This window comes from Culex quinquefasciatus, chromosome 3, assembly GCF_015732765.1.
Source record: "Culex quinquefasciatus strain JHB chromosome 3, VPISU_Cqui_1.0_pri_paternal, whole genome shotgun sequence".
NCBI classification, from domain to species: domain Eukaryota; kingdom Metazoa; phylum Arthropoda; class Insecta; order Diptera; family Culicidae; genus Culex; species Culex quinquefasciatus.
Window position 1 is genome coordinate 99,517,647 of NC_051863.1, and position 27,074 is coordinate 99,544,720.

The 27,074-nt window shown below is 47.3% G+C and overlaps 1 protein-coding gene across 2 annotated transcripts in view; it reads right to left on the reverse strand.

Moving 5' to 3' along the window:
- Positions 1-27,074, reverse strand: part of LOC119770555 (plexin-B) — a 229,288-nt gene that overhangs the window by 127,687 nt on the left and 74,527 nt on the right. The gene's annotated exons all lie outside the window — the stretch shown is intronic.

Genomic DNA, 27,074 nt, shown 5'->3' on the forward strand with positions numbered 1-27,074 from the left:
AAACGAGCGGCTAAAGCATCAACTTGTTCAGGTCGAGGCTCAGGCAGTGGGCCAGCGAAGTATGAGAACGATAGAAAGAGAACCAAATATAACTATTTTTAGTTCGGGTAGTTTTGAAGTCAACGTTGGCAGAAATACATTGGATATATGATTTACATTAAATAGGAATTTACAGGAAGCCGAACACGGGTAGAAACTCATCAGATTTGAGTTTCCATGCTCAACGTTTCCATTAGATTCATGATTTACATTAGATTTAGATTTACATCGGAGTAATTTCCATTACTTTTTGCTCATTACATCATATTTCAACATTACATTGAGTGAGTTTACATTATAAACAGCAATTACGTGCTGTGTAAATTTACATATTTTTTTCTGTGTAGTTTGTCGGCAGTGTTGAGATGAACAACCCTGTAGTCGTCATCGAGTCGACCTAGTCGGCCGAACCCCTTTCGACCTCACGCGCAGCTGTCAGAGCTGCAAAACAACAACAGCAAATGTGTTGCGTCATCCGTTACAATAGCGCGGTTCAATAAAGTCTCCAGTTTAGTTTTAACAACTAACGCGTTTTTCTCCGGAACAAATCCGGCCAACCTGCCACTCTGCTCATCAGTTTATGAGCCCAAGTTGCGCGAGTGCCGAAAAGTTGTTTTCGCGGCGTTTTGTGAGTGAAGTTTCGGAAGTTGGTAGAACGGATTGAGGATGGAGACCAACGGCGTTGTTGCGGGGGTGCCACTCTTCATTGGCTCGAACTACCGGTCGTGGAAGTGCCGGATGCTGGCCGTGCTGGACGAGCACGAGCTGGAAGAATGCATCCAGCAGGAGGCGGCGGAAGTGGAGGAGCTGAAGGTGAAGGAGGAGGACACGGCGGCGCAGAAGGAGGTAAAGTTGAAGGCGGCGGAGAAGAGGAAGAAGAAGGAGAAACGGTGCCGGTCGTTTCTGCTTTCGCGGCTGGATGACGACCACGTCGAGCAGGTCCAGGACAAGTCGACGCTGAGGGAGATTTGGCTGGCCCTGGCTGCGATGTACGAGCGGCAAAGTTTGACGAAACGTTTGCACCTGAAGCAGGAGCTGATTCTGCTGCGCCAGGGGGGCGACACTCTACGGGAGCACTTCACGAAGTTTGACCGGATCATTCGTGAGTTGAAGTCTACTGCACCATGGGCAGGCTTCACTGAACACCAAGATCTGGTGCGCCGTGGTGCGGTTTTCGTGTCACTCTAGAAACCAAACCGAGCTGTTTATTGTCACACCATAGCAACTGTACCGAATGCACCTTGGTACACCACCGGTGCACCCAAACTGTATACCAAGGATACAACTCAACATATGGTTGATCCAAGTAAACCGGAGGCGACATTGTTTTGATTGAGGTTTGTCAGCCATCATTCACAACTTCGGGATGGCGTGGCGGTTGTTGTCTCCGTCTTTTAATCACGAGGTTCCTGGTTCAATCCTGAGTACAAATATTCTTGAGGAATTTTTTTTTTTTCAATATTTGCTGTCAAAATTACTGATTGTATTTATTTTTAAGTAACTTCTTCGAACCTGTGACGCTTTAGTCAAAAGTTAGAAAATTGAATGGATTTTTGTAGTGGAATAGAGAAAACGTTCCATATAATGCAGGCAGGTTTAAGTGAAAATGCCTATTTCAGGATTATATGCACGAGAAGTTAAAGTTTATATTTCATCATGAAATCGTAATGAAAATTTTCATGACACTACGAAATTCTATTCCTAACGAATTATTCTAAACAAATAAAAAAACATTCAAAAAATAAAATAATAACTGTCGAGATTCGAACCAAGAACCTTTAAAATACTAATGCACTGTCTTTGACAACCACACCATTACGAACTGTTGAGTTCGGTTGGTTTGCTAGGCATCAAGAGTTCCAAACTTCTCCGATGTGGTAGGCGCAGAAACCATGTCAGTTTTGTGTACCCGATCCACACCGCCGTCACACCAAACTTCGGTTTTGGTGCACCGATCAAGCTACCGGGCTGTGACGGGTTTGGGTCGTGACGAGAAATGGTGCGCATAGGAAAACCGGTATCATAGCAAACCGTTGTCGCACCCGTCAAAAGGTAAGTCTGACCATGGGGTTTCAGGCGGCCATAAATCGAAAAACCGATATACTCTAATTATTTTTTTGGTATTTTTTTTCGAAAATAAACATTCTAACTAAGAAAAATCCGGAGTTTGAAAGTTGTAGGTTCAAAATTCACTGAATTGCAAACCTTCAAAGGCGAAAATGGTAAGAAAAAACATGTTTTTTGACAAAAAAATATTATTTTTCATAGTTGTACTGTGTAGCTGTTTATGTATTTTTTCCTGCATCATTATATATATTCAGAAAGGTAATTGATTTAACTTTTCAATAATATTTTACAAAACACACTTTTACAGGCTAAAAAAATAATAAAAATAAAAAAAGATGGATTTTTATTCAAAATTTAGTTTTTTTCAACTTTGTTAATGGAGTACTTTTTTTGTGTGCATTTGTGCGATCTGAAAATTTTGCAGCTTAAAATTTGAACCATGTCCTAACTTGTCTCCAAATTTCAAAGTGCACTTATGTGCACTTTTTGAGTTATGCCATTTTGAACATTTTGATTCATGCAAGGAAATTAATGATTTCGCGTATACGCTTGGTTAAAATCACATTATTTACCTGCGGAGGCAGAAATGACGTACCTGTTATGTATGTTTTGAAATTGATTTGATATTCATGACTTTGTTGGTACTAGGTACGTTTAATAAAATTAGAAATTCCTATTCTAAGTATTTTACAGAAACGATTCGTCGAATATTCATATCAGTTCGTTGTTGTGTTCTTTTGAAAGTATGGATAATAATACCGTAGTGTCCCTGTACGATATAACGAAGCAGAAGCACTATTCTGAAAACGTGAGAACTGCTTTCGAGTATATTTGTAAGAATTACAACATTGCAGAACCATCACATGATCAACTCAGGAAAAACCACAGAGGAAAAACTACGCACGTTGTTCTGTAGCTTCAAAACGAGGTATACAAAAGCCCATAGAAGAAGTTCATATTTTAAGTAATCTAACGACAATCGGTTACATAGTGATTTTGATTTAGAAGAATTTATCGTGGAAAACGTGAATTTTGCAAGTGGATCAACCAAAAACGTGGACGAGAATCCATACAATGTTCCATAAAATAAACCATCTAAAATTCTAAAACACCGCAAAAATCAAATTTTAATTGGAGGGGTAGGGGGGGGGGTCTTCAAAGAGAGGTGGATTTTAACTCAAGAAAAAGGGGAGGGAGATTGAACGTAAATCTGAAACTTTAACATAGCATAAACCGCCATTCCGTGCATCAAATAGCAAGAATATTAAAATTCACCACTTTAATGCATGTGGCCTCAAATATATGAAAAAATCGAAAATTAAACTTTTTTTTTTGGAAAAATATCAAATTTTATTTGTTTTCATTATACTAAGTACAAACAACACAAAAAAGTCACAGAAAAGCAAAAAAATGTTTTTGGCCGCTCGCTTATATGGAAATACCCCATAGTGTACTGGAGCGACCATCGATGAACTCGACGTCATCTGTCATCTGCTGTTGACGGTGAATCCGAGTTTCGAGATGGTGGTGACGAGCATTCAGACGGTTCCGGAGCGAGATTTATCGCTGGAATTCGTCAAGTGCCGTTTGCTCGACGAGAAAACGAGGAAGAACTCCAGCGAATCGGTCGGTGTGAAGACGGGGGAAGCGGCTTTCTCGGGAACAAGTGCGCTGAAGTCGCAACAGCAGAAAAAGAAGAAGGCGTTCAAGTGCTTCGTTTGCGGAAAAGAGGGCCATAAAGCTGCAGACTGTCCGGAGAAGAAGTCAGACGCGACGAAAGCGAGCGCACGCTACGGGTCGAGTGAAGACGAGGTGTGCTTCGTCGGCGTGGAGAAGCTTCCGGAGCTGCGGGAGGTGAGCTGGATCGTGGACTCTGGTTCATCGGAACACATCGCCAAAGATCGTGAGTTGTTCGAGGAGCTCGTGCCGCTGAAGAACCCGGTGACAATCGCCGTTGCCAAGAAGGGGAAGTCGATCGTTGCTGAGCATTGTGGCGTGATCTGTCTGACCTCAGCCGTGGACGGAAAGACGATCCCGATCGCGCTGAAGGACGTTCTGTACATCCCGGAAGCTAGCGCGATCATGTTGTCGGTTCGGAAACTGGACGAGCGCGGACTGAAGGTGGTGTTCAGTTCGGGAACAGTAAGCATCAAGCAGGAGGAGAGAACTGTGGCGATCGGAAAGCAGTCGGGGAGGCTGTACCTGCTGGTTCTACACGAACGTGGACCAGGTCGCGTGCCCGAAGATCCGGAGGGATGCTGCGAGTGCGGAAGCGACGAAGCGGAGAAAACCAAACCACAACGAGGTCGAAGCAAGCGAGAACCGAAGCAGGACAAGAAGGCGTACACGGGCTTCGCCTTGAGTGCAGCTGACTGCGTCCCTGTTGCGTTGTCGGAGATCGAGGAGCAACCTGACGTATCGAGGAAGAAGACTGCTGGTTCTGCGCGGAAGCCGGATGGCGGAGCGGCAGAAACGGTTTTGGAAGTGTGCGTCCCTGCAGCAACGAAGATCAAGGAGAAGTTGAGAACAGAGGTTCCGAAGATGCGAGCGAGGCATCGACGAGCGAGTGGAGCAGGACACGGGCAAGGAGCCGGTGTGAACTGCTGCGAAGGAAGACCGAAGGAAGATCATCGAGGTAATCGGCCTGGAGCAGGCGGATGTCGTGGGTGTGCTGATTCAGCGGGGGCTGATCATTGTGATCCGGTGGCATCGTGCGGGACATGGCGACTCCCAGGATTGAGCGGGGGTGTTGAGATGAACAACCCTGTAGTCGTCATCGTGTCGACCTAGTCGGCCGAACCCCCTTTCGACCTCACGCGCAGCTGTCAGACAACAACAGCAAATGTGTTGCGTCATCCGTTACAATAGCACGCGGTTCAATAAAGTCTCCAGTTTAGTTTTAACAACTCACGCGTTTTTCTCCGGAACAAATCCGGCCAACCTGCCACTCTGCTCATCAGGCAGCGATTTTTACATATCAACCAGATTCATAGATCTTGGTAATATGTGTTTTTTTTTTTTTATTACAGTGGTGGAAGTGGTCCCGTTTCAAGGGTTCCCCATACCAACCATATTAACCCCATACCTACCATCTTAACCTGGAGTTGGTTTACAGATGACTATTGCAAAACAGTGCACGGGTAAGTGGCCTTGAGGAGATTGCGCTTAGTCTTGAGTTAGTAAAGTATTTTTTGTCTCGAATTTCAGTTCCCTTTTCATTTTACTTGATATTTTTGCGACTTGTGTAAATCAATTTGTTTTGAAATCGGAAATTACTAAGTCAGAAAGTTACAGAAATCATATCATAAAACAAACTTTATGCTTTTTTAAACACTGGTATTGCCACTCTTCATTGGCTCGAACTACCGGTCGTGGAAGTGCCGGATGCTGGCCGTGCTGGACGAGCACGAGCTGGAAGAATGCATCCAGCAGGAGGCGGCGGAAGTGGAGGAGCTGAAGGTGAAGGAGGAGGACACGGCGGCGCAGAAGGAGGTAAAGTTGAAGGCGGCGGAGAAGAGGAAGAAGAAGGAGAAACGGTGCCGGTCGTTTCTGCTTTCGCGGCTGGATGACGACCACGTCGAGCAGGTCCAGGACAAGTCGACGCTGAGGGAGATTTGGCTGGCCCTGGCTGCGATGTACGAGCGGCAAAGTTTGACGAAACGTTTGCACCTGAAGCAGGAGCTGATTCTGCTGCGCCAGGGGGGCGACACTCTACGGGAGCACTTCACGAAGTTTGACCGGATCATTCGTGAGTTGAAGTCTACTGCACCATGGGCAGGCTTCACTGAACACCAAGATCTGGTGCGCCGTGGTGCGGTTTTCGTGTCACTCTAGAAACCAAACCGAGCTGTTTATTGTCACACCATAGCAACTGTACCGAATGCACCTTAGTACACCACCGGTGCACCCAAACTGTATACCAAGGATACAACTCAACATATGGTTGATCCAAGTAAACCGGAGGCGACATTGTTTTGATTGAGGTTTGTCAGCCATCATTCACAACTTCGGGATGGCGTGGCGGTTGTTGTCTCCGTCTTTTAATCACGAGGTTCCTGGTTCAATCCTGAGTACAAATATTCTTGAGGAATTTTTTTTTTTTCAATATTTGCTGTCAAAATTACTGATTGTATTTATTTTTTAAGTAACTTCTTCGAACCTGTGACGCTTTAGTCAAAAAGTTAGAAAATTGAATGGATTTTTGTAGTGGAATAGAGAAAACGTTCCATATAATGCAGGCAGGTTTAAGTGAAAATGCCTATTTCAGGATTATATGCACGAGAAGTTAAAGTTTATATTTCATCATGAAATCGTAATGAAAATTTTCATGACACTACGAAATTCTATTCCTAACGAATTATTCTAAACAAATAAAAAAACATTCAAAAAAATAAAATAATAACTGTCGAGATTCGAACCAAGAACCTTTAAAATACTAATGCACTGTCTTTGACAACCACACCATTACGAACTGTTGAGTTCGGTTGGTTTGCTAGGCATCAAGAGTTCCAAACTTCTCCGATGTGGTAGGCGCAGAAACCATGTCAGTTTTGTGTACCCGATCCACACCGCCGTCACACCAAACTTCGGTTTTGGTGCACCGATCAAGCTACCGGGCTGTGACGGGTTTGGGTCGTGACGAGAAATGGTGCGCATAGGAAAACCGGTATCATAGCAAACCGTTGTCGCACCCGTCAAAAGGTAAGTCTGACCATGGGGTTTCAGGCGGCCATAAATCGAAAAACCGATATACTCTAATTATTTTTTTGGTATTTTTTTCGAAAATAAACATTCTAACTAAGAAAAATCCGGAGTTTGAAAGTTGTAGGTTCAAAATTCACTGAATTGCAAACCTTCAAAGGCGAAAATGGTAAGAAAAAACATGTTTTTTGACAAAAAAATATTATTTTTCATAGTTGTACTGTGTAGCTGTTTATGTATTTTTTCCTGCATCATTATATATATTCAGAAAGGTAATTGATTTAACTTTTCAACAATATTTTACAAAACACACTTTTACAGGCTAAAAAAAATAAAAAAAATAAAAAAAGATGGATTTTTATTCAAAATTTAGTTTTTTTCAACTTTGTTAATGGAGTACTATTTTTGTGTGCATTTGTGCGATCTGAAAATTTTGCAGCTTAAAATTTGAACCATGTCCTAACTTGTCTCCAAATTTCAAAGTGCACTTATGTGCACTTTTTGAGTTATGCCATTTTGAACATTTTGATTCATGCAAGGAAATTAATGATTTCGCGTATACGCTTGGTTAAAATCACATTATTTACCTGCGGAGGCAGAAATGACGTACCTGTTATGTATGTTTTGAAATTGATTTGATATTCATGACTTTGTTGGTACTAGGTACGTTTAATAAAATTAGAAATTCCTATTCTAAGTATTTTACAGAAACGATTCGTCGAATATTCATATCAGTTCGTTGTTGTGTTCTTTTGAAAGTATGGATAATAATACCGTAGTGTCCCTGTACGATATAACGAAGCAGAAGCACTATTCTGAAAACGTGAGAACTGCTTTCGAGTATATTTGTAAGAATTACAACATTGCAGAACCATCACATGATCAACTCAGGGAAAAACCACAGAGGAAAAACTACGCACGTTGTTCTGTAGCTTCAAAACGAGGTATACAAAAGCCCATAGAAGAAGTTCATATTTTAAGTAATCTAACGACAATCGGTTACATAGTGATTTTGATTTAGAAGAATTTATCGTGGAAAACGTGAATTTTGCAAGTGGATCAACCAAAAACGTGGACGAGAATCCATACAATGTTCCATAAAATAAACCATCTAAAATTCTAAAACACCGCAAAAATCAAATTTTAATTGGAGGGGTAGGGGAGGGGGTCTTCAAAGAGAGGTGGATTTTAACTCAAGAAAAAGGGGAGGGAGATTGAACGTAAATCTGAAACTTTAACATAGCATAAACCGCCATTCCGTGCATCAAATAGCAAGAATATTAAAATTCACCACTTTAATGCATGTGGCCTCAAATATATGAAAAAATCGAAAATTAAACTTTTTTTTTGGAAAAATATCAAATTTTATTTGTTTTCATTATACTAAGTACAAACAACACAAAAAAGTCACAGAAAAGCAAAAAAAAAATGTTTTTGGCCGCTCGCTTATATGGAAATACCCCATAGTGTACTGGAGCGACCATCGATGAACTCGACGTCATCTGTCATCTGCTGTTGACGGTGAATCCGAGTTTCGAGATGGTGGTGACGAGCATTCAGACGGTTCCGGAGCGAGATTTATCGCTGGAATTCGTCAAGTGCCGTTTGCTCGACGAGAAAACGAGGAAGAACTCCAGCGAATCGGTCGGTGTGAAGACGGGGGAAGCGGCTTTCTCGGGAACAAGTGCGCTGAAGTCGCAACAGCAGAAAAAGAAGAAGGCGTTCAAGTGCTTCGTTTGCGGAAAAGAGGGCCATAAAGCTGCAGACTGTCCGGAGAAGAAGTCAGACGCGACGAAAGCGAGCGCACGCTACGGGTCGAGTGAAGACGAGGTGTGCTTCGTCGGCGTGGAGAAGCTTCCGGAGCTGCGGGAGGTGAGCTGGATCGTGGACTCTGGTTCATCGGAACACATCGCCAAAGATCGTGAGTTGTTCGAGGAGCTCGTGCCGCTGAAGAACCCGGTGACAATCGCCGTTGCCAAGAAGGGGAAGTCGATCGTTGCTGAGCATTGTGGCGTGATCTGTCTGACCTCAGCCGTGGACGGAAAGACGATCCCGATCGCGCTGAAGGACGTTCTGTACATCCCGGAAGCTAGCGCGATCATGTTGTCGGTTCGGAAACTGGACGAGCGCGGACTGAAGGTGGTGTTCAGTTCGGGAACAGTAAGCATCAAGCAGGAGGAGAGAACTGTGGCGATCGGAAAGCAGTCGGGGAGGCTGTACCTGCTGGTTCTACACGAACGTGGACCAGGTCGCGTGCCCGAAGATCCGGAGGGATGCTGCGAGTGCGGAAGCGACGAAGCGGAGAAAACCAAACCACAACGAGGTCGAAGCAAGCGAGAACCGAAGCAGGACAAGAAGGCGTACACGGGCTTCGCCTTGAGTGCAGCTGACTGCGTCCCTGTTGCGTTGTCGGAGATCGAGGAGCAACCTGACGTATCGAGGAAGAAGACTGCTGGTTCTGCGCGGAAGCCGGATGGCGGAGCGGCAGAAACGGTTTTGGAAGTGTGCGTCCCTGCAGCAACGAAGATCAAGGAGAAGTTGAGAACAGAGGTTCCGAAGATGCGAGCGAGGCATCGACGAGCGAGTGGAGCAGGACACGGGCAAGGAGCCGGTGTGACCTGCTGCGAAGGAAGACCGAAGGAAGATCATCGAGGTAATCGGCCTGGAGCAGGCGGATGTCGTGGGTGTGCTGATTCAGCGGGGGCTGATCATTGTGATCCGGTGGCATCGTGCGGGACATGGCGACTCCCAGGATTGAGCGGGGGTGTTGAGATGAACAACCCTGTAGTCGTCATCGTGTCGACCTAGTCGGCCGAACCCCTTTCGACCTCACGCGCAGCTGTCAGACAACAACAGCAAATGTGTTGCGTCATCCGTTACAATAGCACGCGGTTCAATAAAGTCTCCAGTTTAGTTTTAACAACTCACGCGTTTTTCTCCGGAACAAATCCGGCCAACCTGCCACTCTGCTCATCAGGCAGCGATTTTTACATATCAACCAGATTCATAGATCTTGGTAATATGTGTTTTTTTTTTATTACAGTGGTGGAAGTGGTCCCGTTTCAAGGGTTCCCCATACCAACCATATTAACCCCATACCTACCATCTTAACCTGGAGTTGGTTTACAGATGACTATTGCAAAACAGTGCACGGGTAAGTGGCCTTGAGGAGATTGCGCTTAGTCTTGAGTTAGTAAAGTATTTTTTGTCTCGAATTTCAGTTCCCTTTTCATTTTACTTGATATTTTTGCGACTTGTGTAAATCAATTTGTTTTGAAATCGGAAATTACTAAGTCAGAAAGTTACAGAAATCATATCATAAAACAAACTTTATGCTTTTTTAAACACTGGTATTGCTCCGTGGATCTAGAATTCGATATTTCGAACGAATTTTGGATCCAGTGGAGCAAAAAAAAAATTCTGGTTTGGTAACTTTACATTATATTTGTTGGAAATTTACACGGAGTTGCTTTGGAGAATTTGAACGTTGTGCGTCGCGGGCAACACGCCGGATTTTCGTTGCCGTTCCGTCTTTGTTTTCCCCCCGATTGTGTGTGTATTTCGACCCGGACGATTCCGCGATGTTGACAGTTGCTTTGGAGAATTTGAACGTTGTGCGTCGCGGGCAACACGCCGGATTTTCGTTGCCGTTCCGTCTTTGTTTTCCCCCCGATTGTGTGTGTATTTCGACCCGGACGATTCCGCGATGTTGACAGTTGCTTTGGAGAATTTGAACGTTGTGCGTCGCGGGCAACACGCCGGATTTTCGTTGCCGTTCCGTCTTTGTTTTCCCCCCGATTGTGTGTGTATTTCGACCCGGACGATTCCGCGATGTTGACAGTTGCTTTGGAGAATTTGAACGTTGCGCGTCGCGGGCAACACACCGGATTTTCGTTGTCGATTCCGTCTTTGTTTTCCCCCCGATTGTGTGTGTATTTCGACCCGGACGATTCCGCGATGTTGACAGTTGCTTTGGAGAATTTGAACGTTGCGCGTCGCGGGCAACACGCCGGATTTTCGTTGCCGTTTCCGTCTTTGTTTTCCCCCCGATTGTGTGTGTATTTCGACCCGGACGATTCCGCGATGTTGACAGTTGCTTTGGAGAATTTGAACGTTGCGCGTCGCGGGCAACACGCCGGATTTTCGTTGTCGATTCCGTCTTTGTTTTCCCCCCGATTGTGTGTGTATTTCGACCCGGACGATTCCGCGATGTTGACAGTTGCTTTGGAGAATTTGAACGTTGTGCGTCGCGGGCAACACGCCGGATTTTCGTTGCCGTTCCGTCTTTGTTTTCCCCCCGATTGTGTGTGTATTTCGACCCGGACGATTCCGCGATGTTGACAGTTGCTTTGGAGAATTTGAACGTTGTGCGTCGCGGGCAACACGCCGGATTTTCGTTGCCGTTCCGTCTTTGTTTTCCCCCCGATTGTGTGTGTATTTCGACCAGGACGATTCCGCGATGTTGACAGTTGCTTTGGAGAATTTGAACGTTGCGCGTCGCGGGCAACACGCCGGATTTTCGTTGCCGTTTCCGTCTTTGTTTTCCCCCCGATTGTGTGTGTATTTCGACCCGGACGATTCCGCGATGTTGACAGTTGCTTTGGAGAATTTGAACGTTGTGCGTCGCGGGCAACACGCCGGATTTTCGTTGCCGTTTCCGTCTTTGTTTTCCCCCCGATTGTGTGTGTATTTCGACCCGGACGATTCCGCGATGTTGACAGTTGCTTTGGAGAATTTGAACGTTGCGCGTCGCGGGCAACACGCCGGATTTTCGTTGCCGTTTCCGTCTTTGTTTTCCCCCCGATTGTGTGTGTATTTCGACCCGGACGATTCCGCGATGTTGACAGTTGCTTTGGAGAATTTGAACGTTGCGCGTCGCGGGCAACACGCCGGATTTTCGTTGTCGATTCCGTCTTTGTTTTCCCCCCGATTGTGTGTGTATTTCGACCCGGACGATTCCGCGATGTTGACAGTTGCTTTGGAGAATTTGAACGTTGTGCGTCGCGGGCAACACGCCGGATTTTCGTTGCCGTTCCGTCTTTGTATTCCCCCCGATTGTGTGTGTATTTCGACCCGGACGATTCCGCGATGTTGACAGTTGCTTTGGAGAATTTGAACGTTGCGCGTCGCGGGCAACACGCCGGATTTTCGTTGTCGATTCCGTCTTTGTTTTCCCCCCGAATGTGTGTTTTTCGGTCCGGGCGGTTTCGCGTTTTCGCATTTTAGTTGGTTTTATCTTTCCACAGCCGGCTGTCTAAGATTGAATCATTTATGCTAAACTCAACACCAAATAACCGGGAATAGTCTCATCCGCATACTCCGACTGTTTGCCTTGAGAATGTTGAATCCTGGCCATTACCCTTACCCACTAACAAAATCCCAAGTAGAAGTAGTTTTCCGGCACACGTGGGGGTGTGGATATCGTATAGAACCCACCCTTTGTAGCAACCTGTGCTAACTAACATTCCCGTCCCAATCCCCCGAGATCTACAAACTGACATGGCGGGCGCCGTTGGTGGCCAACGACTGATACCTATTTGCTCCAGATCTAGTTTTATTGATCTTGATGTTTTATCTTTTCAGCGCATTCATACATGCTGTTGATAAGGGAAACACCATTAGATCGTTGAAGCGTATGACCGGTTGTATTGATAGGATATTACGGTCCTGTTCAGCAACGGAGAAGGACAACCATGGGTGGTCTCTCATGCTCATGCTCATGCTCATGCTCATTATATTTGTTGGAAATTTACACGTTTTCAAAATATTTTGGTTGGAAATGTTTACAATGAAAAACATGTGAATTTCCGATAAATGTAATGTAAATATACATCATTTTTCATTATACCTTTTGATACATGATAAATAATGTAAATTTATAGAAATATTTTTTTCTGTGTAGATCTGGTTGCCACCATGACAGCAGAGCTGAGCCAGTTCGTTTCGCGGTGCCTGTCCGTCGGGACGCATTTTTTTCGCTTGCCGTTTTCGTCGATCGTCGTCGGTGTGTGTGAAGGTGCGGCTAGCTCTGGTTGTCACGATGACAGCAGAGCTGAGCCAGTCCGTTTCGCAGTGTCTGTCCGTCGGGACGCATTTTTTCGCGTTCTGTTTTCGTCGATCGTCGTCGGTGTGTTTTTCTCGTTAGTCATGTATTTGATACACATCACAGCCGGGTTTCTTTGTTCTATGATTTGCAATTGTTTCACGCGAAGATTCGTTTTAAATTGCGTTAGCAAAATATAAATTATCATTCAATTCGACCATTCGTTCCCCACGAATCGCGGTGACATATATTGTTTCAACGCGATTGTTCAAGTCCTTCAGATAACATCATAACTCATCAGTAATTAATTGGTCGCTCATCTTATTATAATTTAAAAGTATAAATAGTCTCAGGTCAACTCAACGTAAATATGTAACGCTGAGTTTAATATTTCACCTTTTAATCACACATAATTTTGATTCTATCTTTCTACAGCCGGCTGTCTAAGATTGAATCATTTATGATAAACTCAACACCAAATAACCGGGAATGGACTTATCCGCATCATCCGATTGTTTGCCTTGAGAATACATAATACATCACCCTATTCAACGAAATTCATTGATTATTGGGCCAAATCATCATCCTCTATGATGAATCCTGGCCATTACCCTTCCCCACTAACAAAATCCCAAGTAGAAGTAGTTTTTCGGCACACGCGGGGGTGTGAATATCGTATAGAACCCACCCTTGGTAGCAGCCTGTGCCGACTAACATTCCCGTCCCATCCCCCCGAGATCTACAAACTGACATGGCGGGCGCCGTTGGTGGCCAACGACTGTGTCCTATTCGCACCGGCTCTAGTTTTGATGATCGTGATGTTTTATCTTTTCAGCGCATTCATGCATGCTGTTGATAAGGGAAACATCATTTGAACGTTGAAGCGTGTGACCGGTTGTGCTGATGGGATATTACGGTCCTGTTCAGCAACGGGAAAGGACAACCATGGGTGGTCTCTCATGCTCATGTTCAAAGTGAAACATTAAATCTGAAAAACAATTATTAGAATTAAAGATATTAATAAGCAAGTTTTCATTGATGATCTGATTCGCCTGCGGCTGTCCATCTAATCGAAGCAAGCTAAGCAAACCGGTGCCGGTAGCCAGCCGCACGCGATGCGAGGTTGCGACCACCGGTTATATTTAGCCTCAACTTGTTGAAGCCCAATTCGCTTGTCGAAATTAGGTTGGCTTAAGAGACAAGTTGGGACTGTAGCTGTAATTTTTGGATCGAAGTCGTTCGGAGTTATTCCTTTCATTTATTCCGTTCACCTACCAGTTCACCTACCACCGATCGGTTCAATTACGTTCTATTTCGACAGGTTTCACAAAACTTGCTCTGGCTGGCTTCATTCCTTTTGCGACCGTTAGGCGGAAGTCCTAGGACACGTTACATGACCGGATCCGGCAGCAACTAACTTTTATGATTTTATGATTTTATGATTTTATGATTTTATGATTTTATGATTTTATGATTTTATGATTTTATGATTTTATGATTTTATGATTTTATGATTTTATGATTTTATGATTTTATGATTTTATGATTTTATGATTTTATGATTTTATGATTTTATGATTTTATGATTTTATGATTTTATGATTTTATGATTTTATGATTTTATGATTTTATGATTTTATGATTTTATGATTTTATGATTTTATGATTTTATGAGTTTATGAGTTTATGAGTTTATGAGTTTATGAGTTTATGATTTTATGATTTTATGACTCGCAATCCAGCGATTGCACAGTGAACTTACGCTTTGTTTACAGTTTTTTTATTTCGTCCGTTTTTCACCTGCAAACATTTTGTTTTCACAACTCGATCGCGTCCTGTCGTTGGCCAAGACCGTAGTGCAGTGAATGATATCGAAAGTTTCTACACTAAATCCCCTAAATACGCTCCCCCCGATTGCGCCTCCCCCGTTTTGCGCCCCCCGAATTGCGCTCAAACCCCGAAATAACGCTCCCCCCAAATAACGCTCTTTTGGGCGCAAATCGGGGGGGCGTTATTGCGGGGTTTTGGCGTAAAATGAGTTTTCTTTTCAAATGTTCTTTATTTTCATATAAATGAAACATTTATATAAGGGGTCATCCACAAAAAAACGGATAAGGGGCCATCCACAAATCAGGGTATCCAAGAACTCCCGGAAGTCATGCCCTAGATATCTACTTGATCAACGGGGGTCTATATGGGTGAGCTAACCATCGGTATAGCTTCAGGTAGCTTCAGTGAACCACGATGGATACCCTTCGCCATTTTGGATTGTTATGGGTCCTCCAGGAACTCCCGGAAGTTATGACCTGATGATCTACCTGATCAACGTGAGTCTATATGAGTGTATTAACCATCTGTATAGCTTCCGGTAGCTTCTGTGAACCACGATGAATATTCTGGGTTATGTTGGATTGTTATAGGTCCTCCAGGAACTCCCGGGAGTTATGACCTGATGATCTACCTGATCAATTGAGGTCTATATGGGTGTATTAACCATCGGTATGGCTTCAGGTAGCTTCAATGAACCACGATGGATATTCTGGGTTACGTTGGATTGTTATGGGTCCTCCAGGAACTCCCGGGAGTTATGACCTTATGATCTACTTGATCAACGGGGGTCTATATGGGTGTGTTAACCATCGGTATAGCTTCAGGTAGCTTCAGTGAACCACGATGGATACCCTTTGCCATGTTGGATTGTTATGGGTCCTCCAGGAACTCCCGGGAGTTATGACCTGCTGGTCTACCTGATCGACGGGGGTCTGTATGGATACATTAACCATCGGTATAGCTTCATGTAGCTTCACTGAACCACGATGGATAATCTGGGGTACGTTGGACTGTTTTGAGTCATCCAAGAACTCTCGAAAGTGATGACCTGATGATCTACCTGATCAACGGGAGTCTATATGGATGTGTTAACCATCGGTATAGCTTCAGGTAGCTTCACTGAACCACGAAGGATACTCTGAGGTACGTTGGATTGTTATAGGTCGTCCAGGAACTATTGGAAGTCATGACCTGATGATCTACCTGATCAACGGAGGTTTATATGGATGAATTAATCATCGGTATAGATTCAGGTAACTTCAGTGAACCACAATGGAAACCCTGCGCCATGTTGAATTGTTCTCGGTCATCTAGGGACTCCGTAAAGTCATGGCATGGTTAAAGTAGACACCCAGGCCATGGCTTCCTGAATTTCTGAAAAACCCTAAACATTACAACAAGCTGCAAAGTATACATCGTTGTCAACTGAAGTTATCTGAAGCTATACCGATGGTTAACACACCCATATAGACCCCCGTTGATCAGGTAGATCATAAGGTCATAACTCCCGGGAGTTCCTGGAGGACCCATAACAATCCAACGTAACCCAGAATATCGATCGTGGTTCACTGAAGCTACCTGAAGCTATACAGATGGTTAATACACCCATATAGACCCCCGTTGATCAGGTAGATCATCAGGTCATAACTTCCGGGAGTTCCTGGAGGACCCATAACATTCCAACGTAACCCAGAATATCCATCGTGGTTCACTGAAGCAACCTGAAGCTATACCGATGGTTAATACACCCATATAGACCCCCGTTGATCTGGTAGATTATCAGGTCATAACTCCCGGGAGTTCCTAGAAGACCCATAACAATCCAACGTAACCCAGAATATCGATCGTGGTTCACTGAAGCTACTTGAAGCTATACCGATGGTTAACACACCCATAAATACCCGCGTTGATCAGGTAGATCATCAGGTCATAACTCCCGGGAGTTCCTGGAGGACCCATAACAATCCAACATAACCCAGAATATTCATCGTGGTTCACAGAAGCTACCGGAAGCTATACAGATGGTTAATACACTCATATAGACTCACGTTGATCAGGTAGATCATCAGGTCATAACTTCCGGGAGTTCCTGGAGGACCCATAACAATCCAAAATGGCGAAGGGTATCCATCGTGGTTCACTGAAGCTACCTGAAGCTATACCGATGGTTAGTTCACCCATATAGACCCCCGTTGATCAAGTAGATATCTAGGGCATGACTTCCGGGAGTTCTTAGATACCCAGTTTTGTGGATGGCCCCTTATCCGTGTTTCGTGGATGACTCCTTATACAAATGTTTCATTTATGAGTAAATAAAGTACATTTAAAAAGAAAACCCCATTTTACGCCAAAACCCCGAAATAACGCTCCCCCGATTTGCGCTCAAACCCCGAAATAACGCTCCCCCCGTTTGCGCTCAAACCCCGAAATAACGCTCCCTCGAATTGCGCTCTCCCCCGGTGTGCGCCCCCCCCAAAAAGAGCGCACATGGGGGATTTAGTGTACAAGGAAGAGCTCACGATCGATTTTCCGCGTTATTAATATTACATTCCGCGCCACGTAATCGGATAACATTGTGCTGTTTGGGACGTTCATCTTTTTGTGGCACTACCACTGCCTCAACCGTGATTAAAGACCACACGCGCACCACTGCATAGCAGTAATACCACCGTAGCGCACACGTTCGCGATCGGTCTGATTCTCTGCGAACTCGGCAGTGTTCTTTTTGTAAATATAAATAAGCGCCAACATGTCTGGACCCGGAGTTGAATCGCGTTCTGCTGACACGTCGAAGAACGTGATCATCTGCCATAGCTGCGCCAATGATTTGGTCGGCGAATATGTTTCCTGCCAAGGCTTCTGCAACGCAGTTTTCCATCCAACATGCTGCGGTATTTCACTGGAGCTGTTGAAAGAGGTCGTATCGCATCGTCAAATGTTTTGGCTCTGTAAGTCATGCTCCAATCTTATGTCGGACTTGCGCCACCGTCGCTCGGTTCAGTGCGCCTTCGAGGCCGGGCAGGAACTATCGCTGAGCCACCACAACCGTATCGTTGAACAGCTCAAGACCGAAATATTGTCCGAGTTAAAAGCGGAAATCAATTCTAATTTCGCTAAGCTCATCTCGTCGAACTCGTTGACGCCGAAGTCTACAGGTCGCGACATGGCTGAACAACAACACCCTCGCTTCTCAAGTTTTTGGACCTGACTTCGAAGTCTTCTGGTGTCACCGCGGACCGCAGAATAGCACTAAATCTCATGGCGGTGGCGTTGCTATTGCGGTACGTAAAGACTGGAATGCTCGGATTATCGAAAATACTGCGTGGAACAACATCGAACAGGTTTGGGTAGTCATCAAGTTGAGAGACCGCCATCTGTACCTCTGCAATATTTACATCCCCCCCGATCGGACCCGGGATCTTACGCTGTTCGAACATCACCAACTCTCGGTGTTACATATCCTTTCACTTGCTGCTCCTTCGGACGAGGTGGTTATTTTAGGCGATTTTAATCTTCCGGATTTGAAGTGGCGCCATCTCAGAGACGGTTTTTTGGTACCCGATTGCGACTATTCTTCATTCTCGACAACTGCTACAAGTTTACTCGACACGTACAGCACTGCCCAGATGCGACAGCTGAACGGTATTAGGAATGAAAGTGGGAATGTACTTGATCTCTGTTTTATTGCTGGACATGACACGGCTCCACCATTCACGGTTGCTACGGCCCCACTCGTAAAGGATGCCGCCCATCATCACCCTCTGGTCCTCACGCTCACCGCGAAACGGGACACAGTTTTCACTCCCACCTCACTCTCGGTCCGCTATGACTATCGCAATGCTGACATCAGCAGTGCAGTTGAACAACTTTCCAGCATCGACTGGGACAGCATCCTAGACGGTTCAGACGTGGATGCAGCAGTTCAGACCTTTTCCAATGTTCTCGCATACATCATTGATCGCCATGTTCCCAAGAAGAACATCTCCCATAACACTCGCATTCCATGGATGACTCCCGACCTCCGCCGGTTGAAGACAGCGAAAAAATCGGCACTTAAACTGTTTTCCCGAAATAATTCCCTGCCACTAAAAGATTATTATCGGCGGCTGAATCGCTCCTACAAATCATTGAGCCGACACTGTTACTCAAACCATCTTCGCCAAACCGAACGTAAGCTGAAAACGAATCCCAAGGGCTTCTGGAAGTACATAAACGAACAGCGAAAAGAAAGTGGTCTCCCTTCCTCGATGTCGCTCGAAGGTGAGGTTGCTTCGTCACAGGAAGACATTTGCCGCTTGTTTGCCCGTAAATTCTCCCGCACGTTTGTTAACGAGGCTATAACCCCCGAGCAGGTGTCTTTAGCAGCCAGTAATGTCCCGCTGAACGGACAGTCAATTAGCTCTATCAACGTGAACGCATCCAGTATTGCCAGAGCCATCTCCAAGCTTAAGTCGTCGTGCTCTTCAGGTCCTGACGGCATCCCATCTATCATACTCAAAAAGTGCATCGCTGGCTTAGTCCGCCCCCTTCAACATCTTTTCAACCTGTCCCTGTCCAGTGGAACATTCCCGGCGCTTTGGAAAATCGCCTATATGTTTCCGGTTCACAAAAAAGGCGACAAGCGGAACGTCGACAACTACCGTGGCATTTCCGCACTTTGTTCTACGTCAAAACTGTTTGAGCTAGTTGTCTTGGACCCGATATCTTCCCACTGTAGAAGTTTGATCGTCGACACTCAACATGGATTCCTGCCTGGACGTTCAACGACCACGAACCTGCTGGATTTCACGTCCTACATCCTCGACGGTATGTCGAAAGGTGTTCAAACCGACGCCATCTACACCGATTTATCAGCAGCCTTCGATAAGCTGGACCACGATATTGCCGTCGCCAAACTCGAAAGGATGGGATTCAGCGGAAGTCTGTTGAGGTGGCTTCGCTCGTATCTCATTGGCCGATCACTTTGTGTTAAAATTGGTGATCTACTCTCGTTCTGGTTCCCTGCTAGCTCTGGCATCGCTCAAGGAAGCCACTTAGGTCCGTTAGTATTCCTACTGTACTTCAACGACAGCAGTCTGGCGCTTCCCTCCCTATGCTTGTCATACGCCGATGATCTGAAATTATTTCTCCGCATTCACTCCATCGAAGACGCCCTACTTCTTCAAACCGCCCTGACAACCTTTGCCAATTGGTGCTGTTCCAACTGCATGGTCCTAAATCCGAAGAAATGCTGTATCATCTCTTTTTCTCGCAAAAAAAAGTTGACCACATTTGAATATCGCCTACACGGCGAAGTCGTCCCGAGGGAACGTTGCGTGAAGGACCTTGGCGTCCTCCTAGACTCGGAAATGACGTTTAAACATCATATTTCTTATATTGTTGACAAAGCTTCCAGACAATTAGGCTTCATTTTCCGAACGACTAAGCGGTTTACTGACATCTACTGCTTGAAATCCCTGTATTGCTCGCTTGTCCGCTCGACTTTGGAATACTGCTCTTCCGTCTGGAGCCCATATTACCTGAACGGTGTAAAGAGAATCGAGGACGTTCAACGCAGGTTCATCCGGTTTGCCCTGCGTCGCCTACCCTGGAACGATCCCTTCCGTCTCCCCAGTTACGTGAGTCGGTGTTTGTTGATTCATCTGGACACCCTCGAAGTTCGCAGGAATGTCGCGAGAGCCCTTGTGGTTGCTGATTCATTAGCTTCAAGATTAGATTGTCCCGCTATCCTGCAACGTATCAACCTTCACGCCCCCATGCGACCCCTACGCGACACTAACATGATTCAGCTTCCCTTCCATCGTACTAACTATTGTATTTATGGCGCCTTCTCCGGTATCCTCCGAGTTTTTAATCGTGTCTCGTCTATCTTTGACTTTGGTTTGTCCCGTGACGCCCTCAAGGTTAGGTTTTTGTCTTTTTTTAGAAATGTGTAGTTTTTATTTTAATGTATAGTAATTAAGTAGTTTTAGTTAAGTTAATCATTGGGGCGCATATCCGCCTGTTGATTCGTACACAATAAATCCAAACTTTATGATTTTATGATTTTATGATTTTATGATGACTGGCTTGTGGCTTAATGGCTACGGCTCCCGCCTCATAAGCGGAAGTTTCAGGGTTCGATTCCCGACCGGTCTCCTTGAAATTTTTCGACTGTAAATGAACTTTGAATATGAACAAAAAAACGCATAGAATCAGGGGTGGGATTCGAACAACATTTGGATTGGAAGTCGGATGCTCTAGCCATTCGGTCATCAACGGATTAATACTCATTGAGTGAATTAATCCGTAGTGGTGAAATGATGTCACAAGTTCATTTACTATATAATACAACAATCCATTCCCCAACGATTCCCCTACACACCACACACCATTATAATCTATAAATAACTCGAACCGGTTGGTACGGTATGTCCCCGGCGTCTTCTTCTTCCCCTGATGGTTCTATGAAATGTGGGATCCGTTCATAGAATCTATCTCATGCGGTTTGTTGCGAGCACACCGTGCCGACTGCGCTGACCGCGCCGACCGTACCCCTCGGATCATCGGCCAAACGCGACTGAACAAAAAGGGTATAATGAGAACGTGTCAAGCTGACACTGACTGTAGCTAGGGATTGAAATACTTTTGACATCGATGATCTAGCAGTTTTGAAGGTATCAGTTATCAACTAGAAATAACAGCAGTACCACTAGTTGAAATTTGCAGTTATTGATTTATCGAGCACTCTGGCTCGTATTTAGAGTTCTTCTGTTTGCGACTAGAGTGAGATTAGGAGACTAAATCTTTGAGCTGTAACTCTACCACGAACACCAGAGTTTGCTAAAAGAAGTCCGAAACAATATCGTCGCCAACAGAAACTCAAAGATTTATATCAATTATGGCCTCGAATCCCCGTAAGTCGTTTGTTCAGCAGACCCGCTCGATGACGCGCGCGGCTCAAGAAGCAGGTAACCTCCAAGTTGAAGGTGCTGGGGATGATGCAGCGAAACCGTTCGAGCCGTCTTTCGTCGAAACGGAGCGAGGAGATGAGCTGCGCTGGATGTACCAGGCCGAACAACGCCGAGCTGTACATGGTGCGGTGTGAAAAGTGCGAGCTGTACTTCCACGTCTCGTGCGCGAACGTCACCACCGCAACCGTCAATCGGCCACCGTTTGTGTGCCGTACTTGCGTGCCCTTTCGGCCAAGATCTGCCCGTTCATCGTGCTCCCATGTGAGCAGTACCCGTTCGGCACGAATTGCCCTAGAACTGCAGCAGATGGAGGAGCAGCTCCGGATCCAGGAAGCGCTCACGAAGGAACGACTCGCGCAGTTGGTACGCGCTTCTTCGGAAACAGGAAGAAGAAGATGGGGGACGTAGTGTCCGTAGCAGAGACAGTCGCGCTTCGACGAGCAGGGTTGAGAAGTGGATCAATGCTCAGGCTGAGACCGGTAACAACGGTCCAGGCGTCAACAAGGAGACGACCGAGTCTGACAATCACGTCCAGCCACTGTGTGAGGACAAGGCCGATAGTCTGCACGTGAAGTTCACGTCTACTCCGTCGCTTCGCCAAATGCTTCGTTCAACGAATCGTCGTACGTTTCCCTCTGCATTTCCTCCCTATTGCCGAACAGTCTCGAGAAAAGCAGCGAAAATTCGATCCCTGAGGGACCCAAGGACCCCGGGCAGACCGCGGCTGAAACTCCATCCAGCGAGGTTCCAGAACCACCTACCACCATGAAAAGCATCCTCAAGCTGCTGCAAATCTCACTGGGGAAGCCGCAGAATACCGGTGCTATCCCGAAGATCCTCAAAGTCACCTCGACCGCATTCGAGGATTGGATTGGAAACAGCATGCAGCGGAAGGATCTCGACCCGATTCAGGAGCTAAGCGAAGAGACGAAGAAAAACGAGCAAAACTTGCTTGTGCTCCTTCAGCCGGGGACCAGCAGTTGCAGCGCCAGCGGGAAGAGCAGCTCAAACGCAAGCTGCAGGAGCAAGAACGTGAGCATGCGAAGCAGAAGCAAGAACTGCAGCGTCGACTTCAGCAGGTGGAAGCAGAGCAGAAGGAAGAAATGCAGCGTTTACTGCAGCAGCAACAACGCGAGCTGGCCGAGCAGAAGCGGGAGCTGAAACAGCGTCTCAAGGAGCAGAAGCAACAAGCAGCAAGAAGAGCTGCCGTTTGCGAGAGCTCGAGAGGCTGCAAAAGCTGGCAGAATCTCGGGACAAGAACCACTCGTCGGCGGCGGGCCGCAACGGCACGGTCGAAAACAACAAAAGCCGATCAACAGAAAGCATCCGATCAGGAACAACATCTGTACCAAGCGTTGATGATGTCCTGCCACCTCCATCTAACGAGCGATCTCGCGCCTCTGCAAACTTTGGCAGTTCTTCCGTAAGGAGCTCTCGATCTTCATCTTCAAGGTCGTCTACTTTGACAACACCGTCGGTCGTACCTACCGTTGAATCATTCCCCTCTCTCGTGCCGCCGCTGCCGGCACCGCCTCCGTACCAAGGACCGACTTCGCAGCAGATTGCTGCACGTCAGGTGGTCAACAAGGAGCTCCCAGTTTTCACAGGGAATCCTGTTGACTGGCCGATCTTTATCAGCAGTTACGCAGACGTGCGGATACACCGACAACGAGAACCTGTTGCGACTGCAGCGTGCGATCCAGGGGAGAGCGAGAGAAGAAGTGAGCAGCCTGCTCCTCAATCCGTCGACAATATCGCAATTGCTGACCTCTCTGAAGCTGCTGTACGGACGACCGGAGCAGATCGTTCACACGATGATCGAGAAAGTACGCGCGACCCCCGCGCCGAGAGCGGACAAGCTGGAGTCTCTCGTCTCGTTCGGTGTGGTAGTCCACAATCTCTGTGGACATTTGAAGGCTATTGGCATGGAGAAGCACCTGTCGAACCCCATTTTGTTGCACGAGCTCGTTGCCCTGCACCTCAACGTGTTCGGCGACTACATGTCGAAAATAGCGACCGCTACCAGCGGCGTGACATTGTTCGCTGCGAAGGCTGTCAAGGACGATTTCCGGCCCAAGAAGGAGAAGGCGGCGTATGTCAACGCGCACTCGACTGCCGAGCAAGGTCGGCGCAAGGGTGACGACGAGATCAAGGAAAAGCCGACGGAACGTCCGTCTTCGAACATCAAGGTGTGCCCGATGTGCGACAACAGCGGCCATTTGGCGGCCAACTGCTCGAAGTTCAGCAAACTTTGTCTCGACGACCGTTGGAAGCTGGTCAAGGAGAAAAGACTTTGTCGTCGCTGTCTGGTTGCCCACTCGCGCTGGCCGTGCAAAAGCGATCCCTGCGGAGTCCAAGGTTGCCAGAAGAAGCATCATCCGCTGCTCCACTACGAACAAGCACCCACGGAAGCGAAGCGCAGCGAGCCCGCAACGAGCGGCGTAGTCGCACTGTACCGTCAACCGACGACATCAACGTTGTTCCGTATGTTGCCCGTCACGTTGTACGGAAAGAAAAGGAAAGTAAACACGTTCGCCTTTCTGGATGACGGCTCGTCGGTGACACTCCTGGAGCGGAAGTTGGCGGCATCCCTTGGCCTGGAAGGAAAGCAAGCATCTCTGTGCATCCATTGGACATCGGGCATCAAGAAGAACTTCTCGGAGACGCGGGAGGTTGAGCTGAAGATTTCTGGCGCTGATCGTCCGCAGCGGTTCGTCGCGTCGAACGTGTACACGGTGGACAAGCTCGGACTTCCGGAACAAACAATGGACGTCGCGGCCATGGCGGAAGAGTTCACGTACCTGCAGGACCTGCCGCTATCGAGCTTGAAGTCTGCGGTTCCCGGAATACTCATCGGTCTGAACAACGTGCACCTGCTGGCAACGCTACCAAAACGCGTCTCGGGTGGACAGTCTACGGGAGTATGCCGGCAGCTACACAGTCTTTCGCCCATCGCCAGTTCCACATCTCTGATGAACAAGCCGAAGTTGACCTACACAAATACGTCAAGAGCTTCTTTGCGATTGAAAGCCTCGGAGTCATGGCAGTACCGAGCGAGGAGAGCGTCGACGATCAGCGTGCCAACAAGATTCTGTCCGAAACTACCAAACGAGTCGAAGGTGGGCGGTTTGAAACTGGCCTTCTCTGGAAACAGGACTACGTGGAGTTTCCGGATAGCAGACCGATGGTGGAGAAGCGGATGAAGTGTTTGGAGCGACGCCTGGGACGAGATCCAGCACTGTACGATCAAGTACGAAAACAGATCGCGGACTTCCAGTCGAAAGGATTTGCGCACAAGGCGACCGCTGCGGAACTGGACACTTTCGACACTCGCCGGACCTGGTATTTACCCCTCGGAGTAGTACTGAACCCAAAAAAGCCAGGCAAAGTGCGCGTGATCTGGGACGCGGCTGCCAAGGTCGACGGCGTGTCCCTGAATACCATGCTGTTGAAGGGGCCCGACATGTTGACGCCGCTGCTGTCCGTGCTTTTCCAGTTCAGGGAGAGACAGGTCGCCATCTGTGCAGACATCGAAGCCATGTTTCACCACAGCTGTTCCTGTGGAGAGATTCGCCGGAAATGCCGCTGGAAACCATGGTGACCGACGTCGCTATCTTTGGGGCGACGTGCTCCCCAGCTCACTCGCAGTACGTGAAAAACCTCAACGCTGACGAACACGAAGCAGATCACCCGAAGGCGGCAGCAGCGATTCGCAACAAGCACTACGTCGACAATTACCTCGACAGTGTCGATACGGCGGACGAAGCAGTTGCGATGGCGCTAGAGGTAGCCGAGATTCACGCGAAAGCCGGATTCCACATCCGGAACTGGATCTCGAACGACAAAACCGTGCTAGCGCGGATCGGAGCGGTCAACCCTACGACGGTCAAGAACTTCGTGATCGAGAAGGAAAACGGATTCGAGCGTCTGCTGGGAATGGTGTGGCTGCCCGACAAAGACATGTTCTCGTTCGCACTGAGCCTGCGAGAGGACAACATGAAGCTGCTGACTGGAGAGGTGGTGCCGACGAAGACCCAGCTGCTACGCATCGTGATGAGCATCTACGACCCGAACGGGTTAGTCACCGTCTTCGTCATCCACGGAAAAATACTCGTGCAGGACGTGTGGCGATCCGGCGTCGGCTGGAAAGACAAAATCCCGGAGAAGCTCACCGGACGCTGGAAGCAGTGGATCGCGCTGCTGCGCAAAATCGAAACGGTGAGAGTTCCACGTTGCTTTTTCAAGGATTACGAACCAGCCAGCCTGAAAACGTTGCAACTCCACGTGTTTGTCGATGCCAGCGAGCAAGCTTACTCCGCGATGGCATACTTTCGTCTCGAGGATCGCGGCCAAGTCCGGTGCTCACTGGTGGCAACCAAAACGAAGGTCGCACCTCTACAGTCGCTTCCCATCCCACGTCTCGAAGTTCAGTCGGGCGTAACTGGATCGCGCTTGCCGAAGACCATCGAGGACGGACACTCACTCCCTATTTCGAAGGTCGTTTTCTCTCCGGACTCCAAGACGGCACTACAGTGGATCAGGTCAACCGACCTCCGCCGATATCGCCCGTATGTGGCGTTCCGGGTCAACGAGATACTGTCACTGTCCAAGGCCGCCGAGTGGAGATACTGTCCATCGCGCATGAACGTCGCCGACGAAGCTACGAAGTGGGGCAAAAAGGGACCAACTTTCGACCCCGACGCGCAAGTTTACGTCTGCCACAAGTTCATTTACGATCAGGAAGAAGACTGGCCCGAAGACTACCTCGAGCGGGTTGAGGCGACGGAAGAACTCAGGCCAGCGTTCATGTTCAGCCACTTCGTGGTCAAGCCCATCATTCGACTGGAGCTGTTTTCGCGATGGGAACGCCTGCTGAGGATGGTCGCCTACGTTCATCGTTTTCTCGCGCGCAGACCGAAGCTGAAGCAGGAAACCTGTCCGGGCGCGCTGACACGTGAGGAGCTGCAGAAAGCCGAACAAAGCCTGTGGCGCTTGGCTCAATCCGACGCTTATCCGGACGAGGTCGCCACGCTGAACCAGAACCTGCTAGTGCCAGCCGAGAAACGGGAGTGTTTGGAGACATCAAGCAGCATTTTGAAGTTGTCCCCTCTGCTGAACGACAGCGGTGTGCTTCGAGCTGGAAGTCGCTTGGAGGCCGCCGAGTTCGCCGCGATCGACGCCAAGTTTCCCGTGATTCTCCCAAACAAACATCGCGTGACCTGGCTGCTCGTGGACTCCTACCACCGAAGGTTTCGCCACGCAAACAACGAGACGGTGGTCAACGAGATACGGCAGAAGTTCAATATACCGAAGCTGCGGGTCCTGATACGGCAGGTGGCGAGTAAATGCTGTTTCTGCCGCATAAAAAAGGCCATCGCGGTGGCACCCATAATGGCACCCCTTCCACGTGTGAGGCTGTCCCCTTTCGTGCGCCCATTCAC